Source organism: Plecotus auritus (genome assembly GCF_963455305.1).
Source record: "Plecotus auritus genome assembly, chromosome: 8".
NCBI lineage: Eukaryota > Metazoa > Chordata > Mammalia > Chiroptera > Vespertilionidae > Plecotus > Plecotus auritus.
The window spans coordinates 149,740,104-149,763,601 of record NC_137782.1 but is presented as its reverse complement, the minus strand read 5'-3'; the positions used below and the strand labels follow the sequence as shown (position 1 = coordinate 149,763,601).

Below are 23,498 nucleotides of genomic sequence, written 5' to 3'. Positions count from 1 at the left end.
TTATTGTACATTTTTGGACTCATTACATGCCTTTAGAAATTTTATAGAATTTAGACATACAGATACTTTGTTCCGTCTATTACATAATCTAATTATATGAATAAAATATTTAGTTAAATATGGTTTCAAAAGACATTAGCAATACCATGTTATAATAAAATACAACCATTGCTCAATTTTTCATTAAGTTGGAATTTTCTTTGTATATTTAAAAACAGTTATGGCATTGTGAATTGCCTGGTACTAATATTTAAAATTCATGGGGATGTGGACTGGGTAGATATGGACCATGCAAATTACTTTCTTAGCTTCAGTGTAGATGTTAGAGAATGACAGGGGAAATGCAAATCATTTGCCTTGCCCAACCTAAAAATTCTTTATCTGGATTACCCAACTATCCTACTTTTAAGGGGGGAAAGGGCTTTTGAATCTGATTAAAGCAGAAGTAACCTTGAAGGGTAATTGGCTAAACTGCTGACTCAGGTTAATGTTAGGTAAATTTACATCTGAGTGCTTTAACTGAGTATTAGTTGCCTAGTTTTATTCTACACTAGAGGCCCGGTGCACAAAATTCATGCAGGGGGGGTGTGTCCCTCAGCCCAGCCTGCACCCTCTTCAATCTGGGACCCCTTGAGGGATGTCCGACCACCCATTTAGGCCCGATCCCAGTGGCCTACCCTCCCCTGCAGGCCTGTGTCCCCCCCCAACTGCCCTCCCCTGCAGGCCTGGGTCCCCCTCCAATTGTCCTCCACTGCAGACCTGGTTCCCCCCCAACTGCCCTCCCCTGCTGACCTGGTCTCCCCCAACTGCCCTCCTCTGCCAGCCCGGTCACCCCTAACTGCCCTCCCTGCTTGCCTGATCGCCCATAACTGCCCTCCCCTGCAGGCCTGGGTCCCCCACTACTGCCCTCCCTTGCTGGCCTGGTCTCCCCCAACTGCCATCCCCTGCCGGCCTGGTCACCCCTAACTGGCCACAACTGCCCTCCCCTGCAGGCCATCTTGTGGCGGCCATCTTGTGTCCACATGGGGGCAGCCATCTTTGACCACATGGGGGTGGCCATCTTGTGTCTTGGAGTGATGGTCAATTTGCATATTACTCTTTTATTATATAGGATGTAGGTGACACATTCTAAGGTATGACTTGAGAGAGACTATAATTACACCATTGCCAAATACAGTGTAGTGAGAATATATTTCCATAGGTTCTCTAATAGTTCATAAACACTTTACTTATATGCTGTTTAATACCAAAATTAAATTTACCTTTCTTTTGATGAGATATCATACAATAATCTTTTATCAAAATTAATAAGAGGAAGCAGTGATGAAGATAATTTTGAAATGGGCTTACTAGTATCTGCTCTGCAATTATCTTCAAATTATGACTCTTTAAATTTGAAGACCACTATAACAGGAATAATATCCAGTCTTTTTATTCTGAGCAAGATTCTTCAGTTAGAGGTGGTAATCAAGTATATGATATGTTGTAGTTCAAAAAATTGAAAAGAATAGAAGCCTATTTAAATAATATATATACTTGAAACATAAAAGAATGAAAATTATTTGGGAGCTGAACTTTAAGCCTATATATATATAGTAGGTAGTCAAAAGAAGGGGAGCTAAGGAAGCCATCAGAGGATGGATAGAGAAAAATGTTGAGGAAAACCAGGGTTTCATGGGAGTTTGGGGCCTGGCATAGATCTTGGGTTCCATAGATTAGCATGTCGTTGTATCAGGAAAACTACTGAAGTATTTTATAAAACTAAATTTACTAAACATTAAGTATAGTCTGATTAGAGAAATCCAAGTAATTTCTTAAGGGTTAAAATAGGCCTGTGGCCCTGCCCAATGTGGTTCAATTGGTTGAGCATCATCCCGGGCACCCAAAAGTTGTCAGTTCAATTCCTGGTCAGGGCACATACTCACGTTGCAGGTTCAATCGTGTGCAGGAGGCAACCGATCAATGTTTCTCTCACATCAATATTTCTCTCTCTCTCTAAAAAAGAAAAAAAAATCAGTAAAATATGCTTATGGCCAAAGGGGAGCTGATTTATCTAATTATTTATTTAGTTTTTTACTTTATTAACATGAGACACCATTCCAACCTCATTAACCTTCAGTTGATCAGTGCTGGGACCAATTTTATTTAACATTTTAAAATAAGTGATTCAAAAAGCATACTGGCAGTAAAAAAAAAATAAATAAATAAAAAATAAAAATGCCAGATTTGCAGCTGACTCTGTGTGCTGTTCCAGGTAGTTAAAAGTCAAGCCAGCCAAAACCGGTTTGGCTCAGTGGATAGAGCGTCAGCCTGCGGACTGAAGGGACTGAAGGGACCCAGGTTCGATTCCAGTCAAGGGCACGTACCTTGGTTGCGGGCACATCCCCAGTGGGAGGTGTGCAAGAGGCAGCTGATCGTTGTTTCTCTCTCATCGATGTTTCTAGCTCTCTATCCCTCTCCCTTCCTCTCTGTAAAAAATCAATAAAATATATTTAAAAAAAAAAAAAGATATTCCTGTAGCTTCTCCTTATTGGCTTGATATTTTTAAAATATATTTTATTGATTTTTTACAGAGAGGAAGGGAGAGGGATAGAGAGTTAGAAACATCGATGAGAGAGAAACATCGATCAGCTGCCTCCTGCACACCTCCTACTGGGGATGTGCCCGCAACCAAGGTACGTGCCCTTGACCGGAATCGAACCCGGGACCCTTCAGTCCGCAGGCCGACGCTCTATCCACTGAGCCAAACCGGTTTTGGCTACAGGAATATCTTTTGATGAGTTTTCGTGTGGCAGAGAACAACATTATGCATTTAGGAGGAGATATTCCAAGTTATATTTGTAGGACCTGAGTTATGACCCAGGTAGGGGATCCAGAAATCATGGAAATAACTTCCTTGAAGGCATTTATTGTATTTGCTGCTGGGTCACTAAGTCCAAGAACATGTTTCAGAAAACAAAAATGATGTATATAAAAATAATTATACAAGGGATTATCAGTTTTGTACTATTGTGGTTCTAGGCTAAGTGATTTGTAGTCATTTTTTCATTTAATTCTCTTAACAATTGTGAAAGGTGGGTGGCATTATTAAAGTGGAAATTTGAGTCAGGGAGATTAAATGATGTTCCCAAGTCAGTTAAATATGTGTTGCAGTTGGGACTGTGGCCCTGGTCTTTTGATTGTTAATCCTAAAAGTTTCCCAAGATATTAAGAGGCATCTCTTAAAACATGTAATAGTTTAATTTAGGGTTTATGGAATGCTGTTTTACTCTGCTGTGGCATTACCACAAGAGACAGTATCTAGGTATTTTCAGAGGATTTAGAGACATTACTTAAATTCCTGATTTTTAAGGAAAGGTAGGGATGTTTTGGTGTACAGTTTTACCCTCAGGATTGGTAAATCAGTGCTGGTTGCCCATAAAATGTTTCTCCTTTTGACTTTACAAAATGCTGGTAATTAATGGGCATTAGTAAATATAATAATAGTTAATAAGGAAAATATTGTTTGGCAGAAAAGAATACCAGAGTACAGTTCAGAGACCGAAATTATTCTAGTGGTGTGAAAATATTCTGATAGTATTGAAACAGGCATAACATTCTTGCTCTGGAAGGACGGGAAGACAGAAGCTGTGTCTTAAGAGAGGAATAGATGAAGAGAGGTTATGGAATTCTAGGCAGAGGGAATAGCAGTATGTTAGGTGAATCACTGAACTTTTGGAACTGCAGTTTCCTCAATTTTGAGTTAAAATATAAGAAGAACATCTTATATTTTAATTACAAGGGCATATATATTTGTTGATTTTGGAATCCCAAAAAATGAGGTAAGAACCAAGTGAGTAAGTATATGTGAAAGTGCTTTGTAAGTTTTTAAGTGATCTACAATTAAAAGTAGTAGAAGAATACTGGTGTTCTTGTGAAGGGTGGACAAAGAGGATGCTGCAAAAGCTTAGCAGGAGAAGAAAACTGCAAGAGGAGAAACAAGTGGGGAAGGGAGGTGTTAAAGATGAAAGAAAAGGAAATGGATAGATATGAAGAAAATTGAATTATAGTTCTATTTGTGCCTGGGAATCAAAAGGAGGACAATAAGTCTGTCACTGAAGAATTTTAACATTAATTTACTGTAAGGAAGAAGCTCAACAGTTGTTGAAACATTTTATTCACTTTTCCACTTAGTCTATACTGACCATGTTAATAGATAAGCTAACTGAGAGTTGGCTGTATTATCTGATTGTTCAGCTAATGGCTTAAAATAGTATAAGGTACTCATAAAAACAAAATAAGCTGGTCTGAGTTACTATTTATTCTAGATTATTAAAAAGAAAGGGCATAGTGTGTCTAAGGAAAAGGGTGAAGTTTGATCTGCTGAAATTAGTGCAGAAAAAAATTAGGAAGTCAGACTAGAACCAAGGTGAAATGGGAACAAATTGTGAGTAGTTTTATATGCCATAGTAGGAATTTGGATTTCATTTTGTTTTATAGGTAGGGAAGTGACACAAATAGTTGTTAGTTTAGAAAACTGATTATAGCAGTAATAGAATAGTCTGGAGGAACAGAGATTGGAGACATTTATTCATCAAGTAATACATATGGCAGGCTGAGTGAATGTGGCCGTCTCTGGCCTCTGGTAGGTAGATTAGTGTCAAGGATGTCATTTAAGGCTCTGCCCCAGTTCAGGAAAGAGATAATGATGGTCTGAATTAAGGAATTTGTAGTGGGGATAGAAACAAGAGCACTGATTTCAGAGATATTTAGGAGTTTGTCTTCCAGACTTCGTTAGTGTTTGGAGATGGTAGAGAAAGTTGAGAATGAGTCTAAGGTTTCTGACTTGGCAGTAGAATAATATGTGCAAGTTTGAGAGAGGGGGGAATATTGAGTTTGCTTTCAGATAATACATTATGCTTTTTAGATTAACGTGATCAAGATATCAGTTGGAAATATTCTAGCTCAGGAGCATGATCAGGTTTATAGATATGATTTGGAAGGCATAGTTTAAAATTGAAAGTTGTGATATTAGATGAATAGTTCCTAAGTAATAATGTATGCAGAACAAAGAGTACTGGCACTTAGTTTGATTTTTAATTTTTGCCCACCTCCAGTCAAACCTCTGCCCCCTAACTTTATAAAAAATACATAGAAATATTTGCTATCAGAAATATTTGAATGTCCTTGAAACTGTACTGCATCCTGTCTGATCACCTGTACAACACAGAGAATTCATAGACAAACATACTTCCTTATTCCTCTCCTAAAGTCTCTTTTTAGAATCCTGTTTGCTTCCTTGGGCAAGTGAGCAAATCTGAACAGATATTGAAGCCTAAAGGCTTTTTTCACCTTCTTTAAAATCTAATCCAGGAGCAGCCATAATCAACTATCTCTTAACTCTCTCTCTCCTACCCCTCCATCCATAAAGAGTTTAAGCCTCTGGAAACTAGAATCCCAGAGAGAAAAGTAAAAACAGCACAAGAGAATGAACCTTGAAAAGGACTGTAATCTTTTTAATTCACTGAGCCCAAAGGGTCTACTCTATAACCAGGGGATGGAGTTAGTGAGTCATTATAAGAGATGTCCAAATTCAGTAAAATAAATACATATATTAGGAGCAAGATCTTCAAGTGCTGAGAGAATTTGGAAAAAATCTGAGGTTTTGCACTTAGTGGAAAAGATGAGTTTTTGGTTCAGTCTTAAAGGAGGTAGAAAGACAAGTCTGTGCAGCGAAGAGTAAGAATAACACTATTAAAGAGATGGGGAAAACAGTACCAAGAAAGTGGGACATTAAGGAAGAAAAAGAAAGGGAACTGGTGAACAGATTTTTATCTAAAATGCACAGTATGAGTTGGGATTAATGAGAAATTAGGGTAGTTAGATGATTGAAGACTAAAATTTGGAATTGGAATTCCTTAAAGCACATAAGTAGAAAATTGAACATGAACAGAGGAATAGTGTAACATGATTTAAATGGCAATTAAGCACTTAATGGAAGATAACAACTGTTGCATATAGTTTATAGTGTATATAGCACTGATTAATTTATAAGTTACCCAAATCCCTTATATTTTCTTTTTGTTTTCTTACATACTTCCATAACAATGATTTTCAAACTTTCCTAGGCATAAAAATTTTATAAAGCTCTTGTTTAAAATATAGATTCATCCATGTTACATGTAACTGTAGTTACTTCCTTTTAGTCACTGACCAGTATTCAATTGTATGAATATACTGTAATTTGTTTATTATTATTGCAGAAAGGGTTTTCAACTGTTATGACTAAAACTGGTATGAACATTCTTATACAAGGCTTTTTGTGACACATGTATTGTGGATGAATACCTAGATATGGAATTGCTGGGTTTTAGAATATGTGTATGTTTAACATTATGAGGAACTGACGACAAATTCAAAGGTGGGTTTACTATTTTAAATTTCTACCAGCAGTGAGTGTTCCTTTGTTCTTCCTTTTATGGGAGGGTTTGGGTACGATTGCTGTTCTTCCTTAAGTGTTTGATAGAATTTACCAGTGAAGCCACCTGGGTCTGCAGTTTTCTTTGTGGAAAGGTTCTTAATTAAGGATTCAATTTGTAAAAGAATGGATATAAGACTATTCAGATCTTCTATTTCTTTTTATCCCAGTTTTGGTAATTTATGCCTTTCGAGTAATCTGCCCATTTTATCTTAACTTGTCAAATTTATTAGCTTGAAAATAAATTATATATGTTATAAAACAGTTTTCCTTTTTATGTTGGTAGGGTCTATGTGGATGCTCCCTCTTTCATTCTGATATTGGATTCATTTTCTTCTCCCTCCCCCCTTGATTAGTCTAGTTAGGGGTTATCAATTTTGTCAATACTTTAGAATAATCAACTTTTGGTTCTTTTGATTTTTTTTTCTGTGGTTTATCTGTTTTGTGTTTTATGATTTGAGCTCTTCCATTAATTCTTTCCTTCATCCTTATTTTGGGTTTAATTTACTCTACCTTTTCTAATTTTTTAAGGTGAAAGCTTAGTTCATTGATTTTAAATTTTATTTTTTTAAATATCAACATTTAAAGCTATACATTTTCATTAGCATTTCATTCAAAATATTTTCTAATGTCTCTTGTAATTTTTTTTTTTTTTTGACCCATGGATTGTTCCAATGAGTATTGTCAAATAATTTTCAAATACTTGGGATTTTCCTGGTATCTTTTAATTACTGTGTTTTCATTTAATGCTATTTTAGTCAGAGAACATAGTCTTTTTTATTTATTTATATTTATTGTTGAAAGTATACAGATGTCCCCTTTTTTCCTCCCTTCATCTCACTCCCATACCCCACCCCAGGCCTTCACCAAACTTCTGTCTGTGTTCATTGGTTATGCACATAAATTCTTTAGTTAATCTCTTCCCACACACTTCTCCCTTCTCCTTCCTTCTGAGATTCAGTCTATTGTATGCTTGCATGTCTCTGGATCTATTTCTGATAACATATTCTTAATACAATATTTAATATTTTTTACATTTTCTACAATAAACATGTATTCATTCGCACATCCCCCCCCCCCCCAAAAAAAAAACACAACTAATTTTAAAAATTCTGGTAAAATTAATGATTGGGAGAATAAGGGAAGAAGGACTTAAGTGATTTTAGTTTTTCTCATCTTAACCATGCCTCTTTTCCATTTTTGCACATATTTTAACTTGATCTTTATCAGTATAGACTAAGTGAAAGAGACATTTATTCTTACACTAAATGTGTAATATATATTCTAAACTTTTCCCAAACTAAGGCAGTGTCCATGTTTCATCGTTTAAAAGTGCAGGTTTCTATCAGATAATTCTTTGTATACTTAAAGATATTTAATATTGTTTTTTTTCCTTTTTTCTTTTTTTCAGAGTTTTTTTTTAAATATGTTCTTATTTATTTTTAGAGAGAAAGGAAGGGAGAGGAATAGAGAGATAGAAACATCCATGAGAGAGGAACATCATAGATTGGCTGCTTCCTGCAGGCCCCCTACTAGAGATCCAGCCCGCAACCTGGGCCTGTGCCCTAACTAGGAATTGAACCGGCAACCTCTTGGTTCCTGGTCTGTGATCAATTGAGCCATGGGCTCCAGAGTATTTTTTAAAGACGTTTTTGTCTTCCTTTCTCAGCTACTGGTACTGCCCACCTCCTTGCAGATATGGATGTTCTTATTTATGTTAAAAAAAAGAATGGAAATCATCGTCTTTAGTTTTCTTAATAAAATATTATATTTGTTGTCTCTATCCAGGGCATCTTAGGCATATGGACCTGGTACTCTTCAAGAATTCACTCTAGTGGCTCAGCTTCACATTTTCTGTTATATATAGAACATGTTAGAAATCCAGTGGAGAAAGTTAATATTCAAAAGAAGAGACAAAGCAATGGTATGGTTAATGAACAAAGAACTAGATATCTCCTCCAGGGAGGTGCCATTCATAGCAGACCTCAAAGAATGACCTTAACTTGAATAGTCTGGTGTCTGTTCCTCAGCAATTGTAGATCTAGAAACTCAGTTTGATCAGGGGAACTGGTTTCATGCTAAGCAAATTACTGAAGACTCATGTGGAAAACAAAGCTAATTTCTTAAGTTACGTTAAGCTATAATATCCAGTCATGATGGTTTGATAGTCCACATCTTCACTATAGGGCTATATCTACCAAAGATATGTGAACAGTTGGGTTCACTGATGAGAGTGTTTTCCTAAAGGCTTAAGACAGTGGCACATTCTTTGATTACCTTATTTTTAGGCTTTGTAAAATATTATGTAGCTGTGGGACATTTTCTTAACCTCCTGAGCCTCAGTTTTCTCATCATGACAATTGTGATAATAACTAGCCGAGTCATAGGATTGTTGTGAGAACTAAATAAGGTAATCCATTTAAAGTTCCTAGGACAACATCTAGCACATGGTTGTCATTCAGTAACTGTTAAGATGATTTGTTTTTTTCTACTTCTGGGTTTTAGGTCTGGAAGTTAAGAAGGGCAACTCTTGACCTTTTCTTGCTGCCTGCAGACATTACTGGGAACTCTACTGCACTTGGTGTTCTAGAGGTACTAAGAGTATTTGATTTACAAGAATATTGTTCTGAGTCATAAGAATTAACTCAATCTAGCGAAGATGTGATGAATCTTTACATAGGTTATGTTTTACTGTGAGATCTAGCCATTTTAATATTTTTAGACTAAAGTAAGGACTGTTCTTTTATAAAGAATTCATTAGTGTTCACTTTTCCTATTTGGCATTTCTAAAAACAGTTTGATATTTCTTGTAGAACAAACAAGTAAAGTCCAGATAACAAATTTTATAAGCTGTTTTACTCATAGCTGACAACTTAGTAAGGTTTATGTTCTATGGATAATATTTCTAATTTTTATATTAATAGATCATGATGTTCTAAAGGACCTGATTGATTCCCTTTCTTTCAGATAAGCTTACTAAGACCTAGAGAACCAGCCTGAAACTAAGCCAGACAGCTGATGCATCATAGGGGGTCCCTGGGACTGTGAGGTGCCAGTGCAGCTGGGCCCAGGACAGTGAGGCCCTTGACATAAGAGTTTGTGCTCTGGAGGAGGCAAGGAGAGCAGCCAACTCCTTCTTTTGGGTGTCAGCATCCTTTCTTTCACATGGTTGTGAAAAGATGGAATTGAATTCAAATAGTGAGCTTGCCATAGGCCTGAGTTTCAGAATCCCTTCTAGAAGGAGCCCATGCCTGCCCCTTCTTCCTTGCTTAGCCAAATCCAAAGCAGCGGTGAATGAACAAATGTCCTTTTTGTGTCAGGTACCTTGCCTACTAACTATACACTGCGGAGCAGTTGGGACTTACCCAGGAGTTTTTAATGGCAGAGCTGAGACAGGCCTCTAGACTCTGATACATTCTTCTTTTTACTGTATTCCATTGTCTCTACATCAGATGAAATTATTTTCTCTTCTGAGTTACCAGAATTTTTTGATGTCTATTTAGATGTTATTCTCTAATTGTTGTACATAATAGTTTCTTATTTACAGTTCTGGTGTCTATCTCATGAGTCTGTATTGTCTCCTCAGCTAAGTCTTTGAGGACCTGTACCATTTTGATCTCTTTTGTATGACCCTTAGGGCTTAGAATATTTAAGTACTCAATAATTAACTTGTTTAGCAGTAGATAAATATTTGTTGTCAAATTTTCATTGCCCCAAGCTTTACATATTAACATACTTTCAACTGTTGAAAGAGCTGGATTTGCTACTTAAAGCTCAGATCCCCAGAAGATTAAAGATTGAAAAGTTATAAAAATGCTGTTGTCATTTAAAAGGAATTGAGTGCTTCTACATATAACTTACATTTAATGTTTAGAAACTAGGACACAGTTAGGGATGGTGAGGTTGGTTACTTATCTAAATAAATGGCTTTGGTCATATGGTTGTGTTTTGTTAAAACTCACAATCTAAGATCTAACTTTTATGGCAGCCACCCCAAAATACATATAGTTATAGAGAATACTGTCTCGAATTATAATCCTTTGTGTGTTATCTCCCCAGTGACTAGTTTGGTGGACTAGTTTATTTTTTGGGACACACACACAAAAAAAGAAATATTTTATACCTGCTTAGGATGGTTTGCAGAGTGGTGCAATTATAACCAGTTTTAGTACTTGCTCCCAGTCAGCATTTTCCACCCCCCTAGTTTTATTGAGGTATAACTGACAAATAAAACTTGTATATATTTAAGATATACAACATAATGATTTGATACACATATACACTGTGAAATGATTACGACTATCAAGCTAATTTACATAGCCATCACCTCACATAGTTATACCCCCCCTTTTTTGGTGATATCATTGAAGATCAACTCTTAGCAAATTTCAGGTATACAATGCAGTACATTAACTATAGTTAATGCCATATATTAGGTCCCCAGAAATTATTCATCTTATAAGTAGAAGTTTGTACCCCTTGACCAATATCTCTCCATTCCCCCTTCCTCTCCCAATCCCTAGAGAAATGAAAACTTGTATTCACAGAAAAACTTGTACATAAATGTTTTACCAGTTCTATTCATAACTGCCCCAAACTGGAAATAATCCAAGTGTCTTTCAACAGGTGACTAGATAAATAAATTGTAGTGCAGTTCATCAATGGAATACTATTGAGCAATAAAATGAATGAATTATTGACACATGCAACAGCTTGGATGAGTTTCAAAAGCATTATGCTGAGTAAAAGAAGCCAGTCTCAAAAGGTTACTTACTGTATGATTCCATTTATATAACATCGGTGGTTGTCGGGTTAAAACAGGATAGTTAGGGGTTAGGGGTATGACACAAAGGGATAGTATAAGGGACTTTTGTTTTGTTTTGTACCACTTTTTTCACTTCCTGCCTTATTTTGGGTTATTTGAACAATTCTTAGAATTCCATTTTAATTTATCTATTGTGTGGGTTTTTTTTACTATATCTCATTCTAGTGTCTGTGTGTATGGTTGCTTAGGGATTATAATATACATATTTAAATTTTCATAGTCTACTTAGAATAAATATTTTTCACTTGAGTGGGATATAGAAGTCCTAACACTATTTATGTCTCTTTACCCTCCTCCTTTTTTATTTTATTTTCTTATATATTACTTCTACATACACAGAAAACTCCATCAGACATTATAGTTTTTGCTTTTAACTGCCAAATATTCAAGAAGAGAAAAATAATTTATTATATTTACTCAGATGGTTATCATTTCTTTGTTCTTTCTTCATTACTAATGTTCCATTTTTTTCCTTGTCATCATTTTCCTTCTGCCATTTAATAATTCTTTTAGAGTATATCTGCTGGCCATGAATTCTCTTAATTTTACCTTCACCTGAGAGTGTCTTTATTTTGCCTTAATTTCTGAAGAATATATTCACTGGATATAGAAATTCGGTGTTGACAGTTCTTTTCTTTAAGTCCTTTAAAAATATGCCATTTCTTTCTGCACTTCATGGTTTCTGATGAGAAATTTAGATTCATTCAAATTGCTGTTACCCTATAAATAGTATATTATGTGTGTGTGTGTGTGTGGCTGCTTTCCAAGTTTTCCTTTGTCTTGAGTTTTTATCAGTTTGATTATGATATGTCTGGGCATGGGTTTCTTGGGGGTTTGTTCTTTTTTGGTCTTCTGAGCTTCTCAAATCTGTATATATGTTGTGTCTTTTACCAAGTTTGAAAACTTTAAAAGTCATTATTTTCTTAAATACTTTTGTGCATTGCACTCTTCCACTCTTCTTTTAGGATGCCAGTAACACCGATGTTAGACCTTTGTTATCATAAAGGTTCTTGAGGCTCTTTGCATGTTTTGTTCTATTTGATGTTCAGACTAGATAATTTCTATCAATCAGTCTTCAAGTTTACTGACTTCCTTTTGTCATCTCCATTTTGCTTATTGAGACTTGAAGTGAATTATTGTATTTTTCACTTTTCAAATTTCCATTTGGTTCTTTCCCTTCGATGAGTCTTTCTATTCATTTCAAGAATGTTTGCCCTTCTTTGGAGCATTTTTGGTAATAGCTGCTTTAAGATCTTTGTCAGGTAATTCCAACATTGCATCATCTCAGTGTTGTTGATGTCTGTTTATTGTCTTCTGCAAGTTGGGATAAATGATGTATTCACAGAGGCCATAGACCCTCTCAATAATTTTGTCTCTGATACTTCTATGAGGTAATAGTTGCTGCCACTTTTTATTTTTTTGATTGGGCATACATGGTTGTTTTTAAAACTATAAGTTTACAAAAATAATACATGATATTGCAGAAAAATAAAAGAATACTACCTGCTTGAGTAAAAGTTAAAACAAACATAAGGAGCACTGATTTTTTTTTTCTCCCTCACTCATATTTTTAACTCTTCTTTGATAAGAAAAGGTATTTGATCATCAAATACCAGGTTCCTATTAGAGCTAGATGCTGTTCAGCTGACAGCCACTTGTAAAAGGATACAATGGGTACAGGCAGATAATAAAAATAAAAGCCTATCTAATAAAAGAGTAATATGCAAATTAACCATCACTCCGCTACACCCACAAGCCACGCCCAACCAGCCAATCAGGAGCGGATATGCAAATAAACCCAACCAAGATGGCTGCAGCCATAGAGAGCAGGAGGGAGGCTTGGGTTTCCCCGGCAATGGAGGAAGCCAAGCTTTCGGCCTGCCCTTGCCGGCCTAGGCCTCCACTCAAGGCTACAAAGTTTCAATGATAGAAGATACATAAACCTAAATAGAAATGGTGGCAGCCACGGAGCTGGAAAGAGCAGGAGGCTAGGGTTGCCCCCGGTGATGGAGGAAGCCAAGCTTTCCGCACACCCTGGTGGGCCCAGGCCTCTGCTTAAGGCTACAAAGTTTCAATTATAGAAGATACATAAATCCCCCCCCCAAAAAAAAAAAATGGCTGCTGCCATGGAGCAAGCAGAAGGCTTGGCTCCGCTCCAGGCTACAAAGTTTCAATTGTAGAAGATAAATAAACCCCAGATACCAGGGCCTCCCGCTTGGGTCGCCAGGGGGTGTGGCCGGCCTGCAAACCACCACAGGCACCTCGCCCAGGCCGCCCCACGCCCCAAGAGAACCCCCACCCTGATCCGGGGCACCCTTCAGGGCAAACCAGCTGGCCTCCACCCGTGCACCAGCCTCTATCCTATCTAATAAAAGAGTGATATGCAAATTGACCATCACTCCGATACACAAGATGGCTGCCCCCATGTGGTCAAAGATCCTGCCCCCATGTGGACACAAGATGGCCACCACAAGATGGCCATCAGGGGAGGGCAGTTGGGAGGGACCAGGCCTGCAAGGGAGGGCAGTTGTGGGCGACCAGGCCAGCAGGGGAAGATAGTTGGGAGGGACCAGGCCTGCAAGGGAGGGCAGTTGGGGGCAATCAAGCCTGCAGGGGAGGGCAGTTAGGGGTGACCAAGCCGGCAGAGGAGGGAAGTTGGGGGCAACCAGGCCTGCAGGGAAAGGCAGTTGGGAGGGACCCAGGCCTGCAGGGGAGAGCAGTTGGGGGGGACCAGGCCTGCAGGGGAGGGCAGTTAGGGGTGACCAGGCCTGCAGGGGAGGGCAGTTAGGGGTGACCAGGCCTGCAGGGGAGCAGTTAGGCATCAATCAGGCTGGCAGGGGAGTGGTTAGGGGGTGAACAGGCTGGCAGGCAGAAGCGGTTAGGGGCAGTCAGGAAGGCAGGCAGGCGAGCAGTTGGGAGCCAGCAGTCCTGGATTGTGAGAGGGATCCCAGATTGGAGAGGATACAGGCTGGGCTGAGGAACACACCCCCGTGCACGAATTTCATGCACTGGGCCTCTAGTGTATTATAATCAGATGCTCATAGTTACACTGTAATTCATTGACCTCAGTTTACCTTAAACAGCAGGTATTCCAATCTTTACCTCAGCCAGACATTGCCAAATTATATGTTTGCTTTCCTTTTCTTTGCTATCCAGATTCCTCTCCCTTAACTATCACAGTAGTCCTAATCTTTTCTTTTGCCAGGTATTATTTCTTCTAGTTCTCAGCATGTACAGAAATACTAGTGTGCCTTTCTCTTATAGAACTAAGTTTCTCTCCCTTACCTTACCTTAATCCATACTGCTTTGTTTTCTGACTGAGGCATTTGTATCTTCTAAAATATGCAGAGGATCATCTGAATTCATAGTCATTTAAAACTAGAGGCCCGATGCACAAAATTCATGCAAGAGTAGGTCTTCCTTCCCTTGGCTGCCAGCACCGGCTTCCCTCTGGCACCTGGGGCCTGGGCTTCCCTGCAGCTGCCAGCAGACACCCAGGACCCAGCTTCCCTCACAGCCCTGGCTTCGTCCAGAGAAGGATGTCTGGTCTAATTAGCATATTATGCTTTTGTTATTATAGATGACCAAATATAGGAGTAAAAGCATCTTTTTCAGCATGGCATGGAAGAATACTCTTTACGTCTGTTTCTCCAGCTTTCGGGTTGCTTTTTCTTTTACTTCATTCCACCTACCTTATACATCAGTCATCTGAACCATTCCTCTTCCTTTGGAAAGTCAGACCCTTTCCTGTGTCTGTGCCTTTACATTATCTGCCTGAAACTGAAATGCCTTTCTCCACTTGGCAAGTAACTATTCATTCTTCAAAACCTTGCTCAACATCACCTTTTCTGTGAAGCCTTCCCTGACCCCCTGCATTAGTTAGAATTATGTACAGTGACAAGTAAATGAAGCACCAAAATAACAATGACCTAAAAACAAGAGAATTTATTTTTCTCCTATAAAAATATGCAATTTGCAGTGTAAGGCTGAAATGACAGTTCTTCACAAAAATCACTAAGGAAGTAGTTTCCAGCTAACTGCTTCAGAATCTCTCATATCTCTCAGACCTTTGTCCTCCTGGCCCAAAGTTGAGGTATCTTTGTTTTAAGCAGCATGAATATGAAGGAACAAAAATGAAAGGTCTTATACAAGCTATCTCTTAAAGTTTCCCTAACGCTCCCACACGACATTTCTGCTTGCATCTCATTGACTTGAACGAAGACTGAATAATATGTCTTTGTTCTTGGCAACTGTGTGCTAGCTAATTATATTATTACTAGAGGCCCAGTTGGGTTCCTCAGCCTGGCCTGTGCCCTCTTGCAATCTGGGACCCCTCGGGGGATGTCGGACTGCTGGTTTAGGCCCGATCCCTGCAGGCTTGGCATAAATCGGCAGTCCAACATCCCCCGAGGGATGTAGCAGTGTGCAAAGCGGCAGGTGGCCGGGGAGGAGCCTGAGCTGGGGCCAGGCACAGCTCCGCTGCCACTCATCCCGGCCCCGCTATGCCTGCCACCACCGCTGCCACCACCACCGCTAGGTAGCGCTGCTGCGGAGGCAGGAGAGGCTCCCACTGCCGCAGCTGCGCTCGCCAACCGTGAGCCCGACTTCTGGCTGAGCAGCGCTCCCGCTGTGCAAGTGCACTGACCACCAGGGGGCAGCTCATGTGTTGAGCATCTGCCCCCTGGTGGTCAGTGCGTTGTCATAGCAACCAGTCAAGAGGTCGACCGGTTGTAATGGTCGCTTAGGCTTTTATATATATAGATGGAAGAAAGGAAGAACAAGTAGGGGGTACAACTAGCAGTGTGTTACGCTTCCCCAGCTAGAGGTAGTTGCTTTGTGCTTTGAGTTCCCAACAGGCCTCTAATTAATTAGCATTTAGGTTGTATTACAATTAGTTTGCCTTGTCTACTAGATTGTGTACTTCTCAGAGATTATGATATTCTTTCTTTTTTATTTATTTCTAGCAGCTTACATAAAGTTTAGTACCTAGTCTGTGCTCATAAAGTATTGAGTGAATGGATAAAGACATTCAAGAAGATTACAGCAAAATTATCAGAGATATAAGAAGGTAATATTTAAATACTCCTGTGAACAAGAGTAATTGCTTATGTAGACACTGATTTCTTAGACTTAACTTTTTTCTATGTTCTCTATTATGTGGAGAGAAGTGGATACTTCAGTAATAGAGAGCATAGCTTCTTTTCAAAATTGATCAGCCACACAGAACACAAAAGGTTGTGTTTACTTAAAAGGTTATATATTCTTCTCTGTGTTATACTGGCTTTTCATGGTGATAAAACATACATGATGATACCATTTTTACCATTTTTAAGTATACCTTTCTGTGGCATTAAAGTACATTCACATTGTTGTGCACTAATTACTACCAACCATCACCAGAACTTTCTTCTCTTTCCCACTGAAACTCTGTACCCATTAAACACTAACTCCCCATTTCCTCCTGCCCCCAGCCTCTGGCAACCATTATTCTACTTTCTGTCTCTGAATTTGATTATTCTAAGAACCTTATATAAGAGGAATCAGACAATATTTGTCTTTTTGTGATTGGCTTATTTCATGTAGCATAATATCATCAAGGTTCATCCATGGTGCAGCATGTATCAAAATTTCTTTTCTTTTTTTAAAAAATTATGTTTTTATTGACTTTAGAGAGAAGAAGGGAGGGAGAGAAAAGTGGGGGAGGGGAAACATCGATGTGACAGAGAAATATCTATCGGCTGCCTCCTGCATGCCCCCTACTGGGGATGGAGCCAGCAACCCAGGTCTGTGCCCTGACCAGGAATCAAACCGGCAACCTCTTTCTTAGTATCTGGAACGATACTCAACCAACTGAGCCACAATGGTGAGGGCAGAATTTATTTTCTTTTTAAAGCTGAATATATTCCATTATAGATTATACCACATTTTTTTTTATCCTTTCATCTGGATGCTTGGGTTGCTGTATTACACTGGTTTTTTATTTGTAAGGTTTTTACTTGCTACAAGTATTTTCAATACAAATAGTGTCTTATTCTATTGTAATTTCACCACCACTACCCCCAAACAGAAACCATATAATTACACACCTTTTTTATAAGGAAAGTACAAAGAAGATAAAAACAATCATCTACATTAGGAACTTACTATGGGAAGTAATCAACACTTCTCCCAATCATAGTTTCTGAAGTATAAATTAAAACATAAAATTAAGCTATGGAAAACATTATCTTGGTGTCAAATCTAGGTACAAGAGTGGAATTGGAAGAAAATATAGTGGCTTTTCACAAGAAAAGATTAGATTTTGTTTTAATGGAGAATTTCTTGATTTATGATAAAGACACAGGTGAGTTCAACCTATTAATCCCTATCCTTTTGAAATATGAAGGTTTTACCATGACGACAATGAGAAAGAAATTTTTACAGCTGTAGCTTAGTGATTTTGCTTTTATAAAATTTCTCTAACGTTAAAGAGAAAAGGGTTAAGAATAGGTAGAGTAAGGAAAATTAGCCCCATTCCTATCACCTGACCTCTTTTGTTATCAAATAATAATTATTGAATGTTTGATTGCCTAGTAAACTCTGAGTTTTGGCCTCTATCCCACTAGGCACATTATCCAAATTAGCAATCAAATTCTTTTACTAAAATTCTCTGACCAAGCTTTCAAATAATTACTTACATAGAATACATGCCCAGTGGTTTAAATAGAATTTCATAGATACTTTCCCATTGCAGCTAATTGTTTAATCCATTTGGCAGAATGAGTCATACTTCACTAGCCAGCTCACAGACCAGCTGTTGATTTAGTTATCTGAGCCAAGACCCAAGTACCAGAATAGAATAGAGCACCTTGGCCTTGACACCTTTTTGTCTTTTCCTTAAAAATCTGATGTAAAGTTTTTCATTTCTCCCCTAGGTGTACTGTTACAGAGATAAAATTAACATGCCTGAAACGATCTGAGAAGAAAACAACAAATTGTAGCGTTAGTAATAAACCCTTTTAGAGAAATTAGAACTTGATGTAGACATTAAAAATAGAATTGAATGGTGAAGGACAGAGTAGTGGTGGAGGTGTTTCAGAGTAAGGAGAATTAAGTTTGGATAAAATGGGGCCTAATTATGGATGTCAGTCAGTGAACGTCAGGCACAAGATGTGTGCAACTGTTGAATGTTGCTGAAAGGAAATGTCTGGTGGTGGTATGAGTATAGGAAGAGAGGAGAGACTGAGGTGTTGTAGAAATCTAGGAATGTAGCAATAGAAATCTGGACAAGGTTACTGGCAGTGAAAGTGCAGAGCAAAGGTAAATTTGAGAGCCATTTTGGAAAAGAAATTGTCAACTTGGTAACATTAAATATAATGGTGTTGCCTGGCCAGAGTGAATGACATCGTCTCATGAACCGAAAGGCCACTGGTTCAATTCCTAGTCAGGGGGCATGCAGGAGGCAGCTGATTCATGTTTCTCCCATCGATGTTTCTCCCTTCTCCTTCCTCTCTCTCTAAAATCAATAAAAACCATATTTAAAAATAATAAATAAATATAATGGTGTTAAGTGGAAAAGTATAAAATTTTTCTAAGAAATTCCACAGAAACGTGGTTCTGATGGTATCCCAATTTGGGAGAAATCTTAAGTTGATTTTAGACATAATGAATTTGAGGGGCGATGAGGAATAGCCAAATTGAGACATTTTTTGTAGGCCATTAGTGGACTAAAAAGTGGGTGGAATATAAGGACTGCAAATGTGCTTCCCATAAAAATCCAGCTGTACTCAAGGAGGTAACAGTTGGTTGTAGAAAATACCTGATTATAACTGTAAAGACAAGAACATACATTCTCATATATATATATAAACTCTTAAAATCAAATAAAAAAATTTCCCCATTAGCTTCATTTCAATTGAAGGGACTAGGTTAGTTAAATAGATGAAATACATAAATTACATCCAGGAAACTGAAGTTCTCCCATACTATTAAGTAAGAAGGTGGAATCCAAATTGCCTTATATTTCTAGTAAGATGCAGAACAGGGCAAAACTTAGATTCTTTCATAAAAAAAAATATTTGAATAGAAATTGTGGCAGAAAAATGTCATATAAAGGATACTTACGTTCTTGAATAATGTAAGTTAAGTTACTGAATTAACTACTTAATATGTATATTAACCTCATAAGATTTAAAGTAAATCTACCACTATGTAATTGAATGTTTTATGGGTCATTTTTAGTGGAACATTTAGTTATATCTGCTGTGCCAAATGTTTATGGCTTTCTCTCTCGGACTGGCTCTCTGTGTATGTAGCAGCCATATGGAGTCAAGTAGAAAAAACTTGGCAAAGGACTATTTCTCTTATAATTGGATTCGAAATTTTGTTAAGATATAATATGTAACAGTAATGATAAAGGTAATATAATGAAAGAATAGTCTAGTGTAGAGATAGACTATTATTTGGGTTTCACTGAAGATACCTAAAGATTGTTAAGTAGCCCTTTGCTACTACTAGTACCTATAACAAATACTGCTTTCTGATTTTTTTGATCTCTGTGTATACTTTTTTGTTGTTCTTTATTTCCCATGATGAAATCTAACATACAGAATAGTGTGTAAAATATATATAAAGGTACAGTTTAATGGCTAATTATAAGGCATTCACCACCCAAATTAAGAAATAGAACATTGCCAGTCTACCGTACTTGTGCTATGTGCCCTTCCCAGTCAAACCCTACATGTCTCTATCCTATCCATTCCCCAGAAGTAGCCATATTCTTGCATTTTTCCTTCTCTCAAAAGTTTACATCCTTAAAGATGTAGTTTACATCTTGTATACACACATATACAGACATATGTATATATGTCAATATATAGTCTTTTGTGTCTGACTTATTTTTGTGCCATTCATTCATTTGTGTATAACATTCCATTTCTCTCATCCATTGTACACATACTATCCTACTATATGAATATACCATAATTTGTGTATTCTGTTCTGTTTCATAATATTGAAAAACTCAGTTATGACCATTATTGTATATTTTTCTTGGTGTGCATGGGTATCAGTATCTCAAGGTCTAAATTTATGAGTGGAATTGCTGGATCATAGTAAATTTATATTTTCCATTCATAGCATAAAAAAGGGGAACCAACCGCTCGCCTGCTAAAGTGGTTATACCAATTTATTCTCACCCAGCAGAATATGAGCATTCCTGTTGTTTCACATTCTCACCATCACTTGGTATTGACAAACTTAAATATTTGGGCAAGAGAATGGTGTCTCTTTTGGTTTTATTAAGGATGATGAGCCCCTTTTTTATATTTGGATTTCTTCTTGTGATGTGCCTATTAAAGCCTTTACCCACTTTTTTACTTTGTTATCTGGTCTCTCTTACTGATTTTTAGGCGTTTTTTATATTTTCTGGATATTAGTCTTTTAGTCTCCTAATCAATATTGTGTGTTGAGAATTTTGTTTCCTACCCTGTGTTTTTGATAACTAGAGTAGTTCCTAATTTTAATGTAATATAATTTATCATTCTTTCCCCTTATCGATCATACTTTTTAAATATTCCAGTAGAGACTTTTCCTAGGTACTTAACAGCACTGATGCTATTACAAATGGTACATATTTTTACATTTCATTTTCTCTTTGTTGCTGACACAATAGATATTTTATATACTGACTAGTGGCCTGGTGCACGAATTCGTGCACATTGAAAGGAAATTAATTAGAAGAAATATTTTAATATTGCTATTTGCCCTTTCTCTATAATAGAAGTGTCAACCAAATTCACTATTGATAATGACAGATGGAAACACACGCATGTGATTGGCACCAGTGAGATTTTTGTATGTATGGCGCATGCACGAGTCAACTTAGCCTTTTATAGATATAGAGCAAACTTGCTTAATTAAACCTGCTTTCTGATTTAGCTGAACTTTTTTCAGCCCAGTGAAGCACCCCAACTTCTCTTTCAGGTAATTGTCAGCAACACAGCAGTAAATATAAACACAAAGCAGATTATTATTGTAGATCATGCAGGGAGAACAAAGGGTAAAATATTTAACTTCAGCAATGTTTGACTGTATTCTGTGCAGTGAGAAAACCTGAAGTCATTTTCAAGGTCCACCATTTCTTTCTTCTTTTCAGTCGGGTCAAGTTTCTAAACTTTCTAAATCTCCATTTTCTGGCTAATGAAAAGAAAATAGGATTCCACTGAGTTGCCTATCTACCTACTCCAGGACTTCTGTGAGGATCAAATGAGATGAGCCACAGGAAAACCCTTCACAGACATTTGGTTAAAGTGTAAAGTGTTTGCACCTGGCTATAAAGCAGGTCTTGTTCCTGGGCTGAAGAAACCACAAGGAGGCTAGTAGCTAGTAAGAGGAAGCGGGCATTGCTATGTGATGTCATTACCCGGACAGGGGAAGGACACTTAGCATATTAGCATTTTATATATATACTGGAGGCCTGGTGCACGAAATTCGTGCATGGCGGGGGTGGGGGTTGTTCCTCAGCCAAGCCTGCATCCTCTCCATTGTGGGACCCCTAGGCAGATGTCTGACTGCCCGGTGGGATCAGGCCTAAACGGGCAGTCGGACATCCCTCTCACAATCCAGGACTGCTGGCTCCCAACTGCTTACCTGCCTGCCTTCCTGATTGCCCCTAACCGCTTCTGCCTGCCAGCCTGATCACCCCCTAACCACTCCCCTGCCTGCCAGATTGATGCCTAACTGCTCCCCTGCCAGCCCAATTGCCCCTAACTGCCCTCCCCTGCTGGCATGGTCCCCCCCAACTGCCCTCCACTGCAGGCCTGGTCCCCCCCAACTGCTCTCCCCTGCAGGCCTGGGTCCCCCCAACTGCCCTTCTCTGCAGGCCCGGTCACCCCCAACTTTCCTTCCCTGCAGGCCTGGTCACCCCCAACTCCCCTCTCCTGCAGGCCTGGTCCCCCCCAACTGCCTTCCCCTGCAGGCCTGATCCCCCCCAACTGCCCTCCCTTGCAGGCCTGGGTCCCCCCCAGCTGCCCTTCCCTGCAGGCCCGGTAGCCCCCAACTTCCCTCCTCTGCCAGCCTGGTCACCCCTAACTGCCCTTCCCTGCAGGCCCGGTCGCCCCCAACTTCCCTCCTCTGCCGGCCTGGTCACCCCTAACTGCCCTCCCTTGCAGGCTTGATTGCCCCTAACTGCCCTCCCTTGCAGGCCTGGTCCCCCCCCCCCCCCCCGCAACTGCTCTCCCCTGCAGGCCTGGGTCCCCCCAACTGCCCTTCCCTGCAGGCCTGGTCACCCCCAACTTCCCTCTCCTGCAGGCCTGGTCCCCCCCAACTTCACTCCCCTGCGTGCCTGGTCCCCCCAACTGCTCTCCCCTGCAGGCCTGGGTCTCCCAAAACTGCCCTTCCCTGCTGGCCATCTTGTGGCGGCCATCTTGTGTCCACATGGGGCAACCATCTTTGACCACATGGGGGCAGCCATCTTGTGTGTTGGAGTGACAGTCAGTTTGCATATTACTCTTTTATTAGATAAGACTAGAGGCCCAGCCCATGAAATTCGTGCACTCGGGGGCAGGGGGGGTCTCCTCAGCCCAGCCTGTGCCCTCTCACAGTCCAGGAGCTCTTGGGGGATGTCTGACTGATGGCTTAGGCCTGTTCCCCATGGGCAGTTGGACATCCTTAGCGCTGCCACGGAGGTGGGAGAGGCTCCTGCCACTGCTGCTGTGCTCGCCAGCTGTGAGCCTGGCTTCTGCTGAGCGGCACTCCCCCTGTTGGGAGCACACTGACCACCAGGGGGTAGCTCCTGCATTGAGCAGGATTGGGCCCAAACCGGCTCTCTGACATCCCCAGAGGGGTCTCAGATTGCGAGAGGGAGCAGGCCAGGCTGAGGGACCCCACCAGTGTCCTTCAGCTGGGGAGGGACACGGGAGGGCTACAGGGCGTGTCTGGTCCATCTCGCTCAGTCCCAATCGGCCAGACCCCAGCAGCAAGCTAACCCACTGGTCGGAGCGTCTGCCCCCTGGTGGTCAGTGCACATTATAGCAAGTGGTTGAGCGGCCTTAGCATATAATTAGCATATTATACTTCAATTGGTTGAACAGATGACGGGACACTTAGCATATTAGGCTTTTATTATATAGGATTTGTATCTACCAACTTTTCAAATTCTTATTCTAATCATTTTTTGGTAGATGATTTTGGATTTTTGAAATGCACAGTTATTTTATCCAGAAATAATAACTGTTT

General features: G+C 39.3%; 1 protein-coding gene across 2 annotated transcripts in view; it reads left to right on the top strand.

Annotated features, from left to right (window-relative positions):
* SOCS5 (suppressor of cytokine signaling 5) overlaps positions 1–23,498 on the top strand; it is a 52,240-nt gene that overhangs the window by 5,974 nt on the left and 22,768 nt on the right. The window contains exon 2 of one of the 2 annotated variants that reach the window (XM_080682870.1): positions 8,963–9,049. The exons of the other annotated variant lie outside the window; for it this stretch is intronic. The gene's annotated coding sequence lies outside the window, so the exon portion shown is untranslated. The remainder of the gene's footprint in view (positions 1–8,962; positions 9,050–23,498) is intronic. 2 annotated transcript variants of the gene reach the window in all.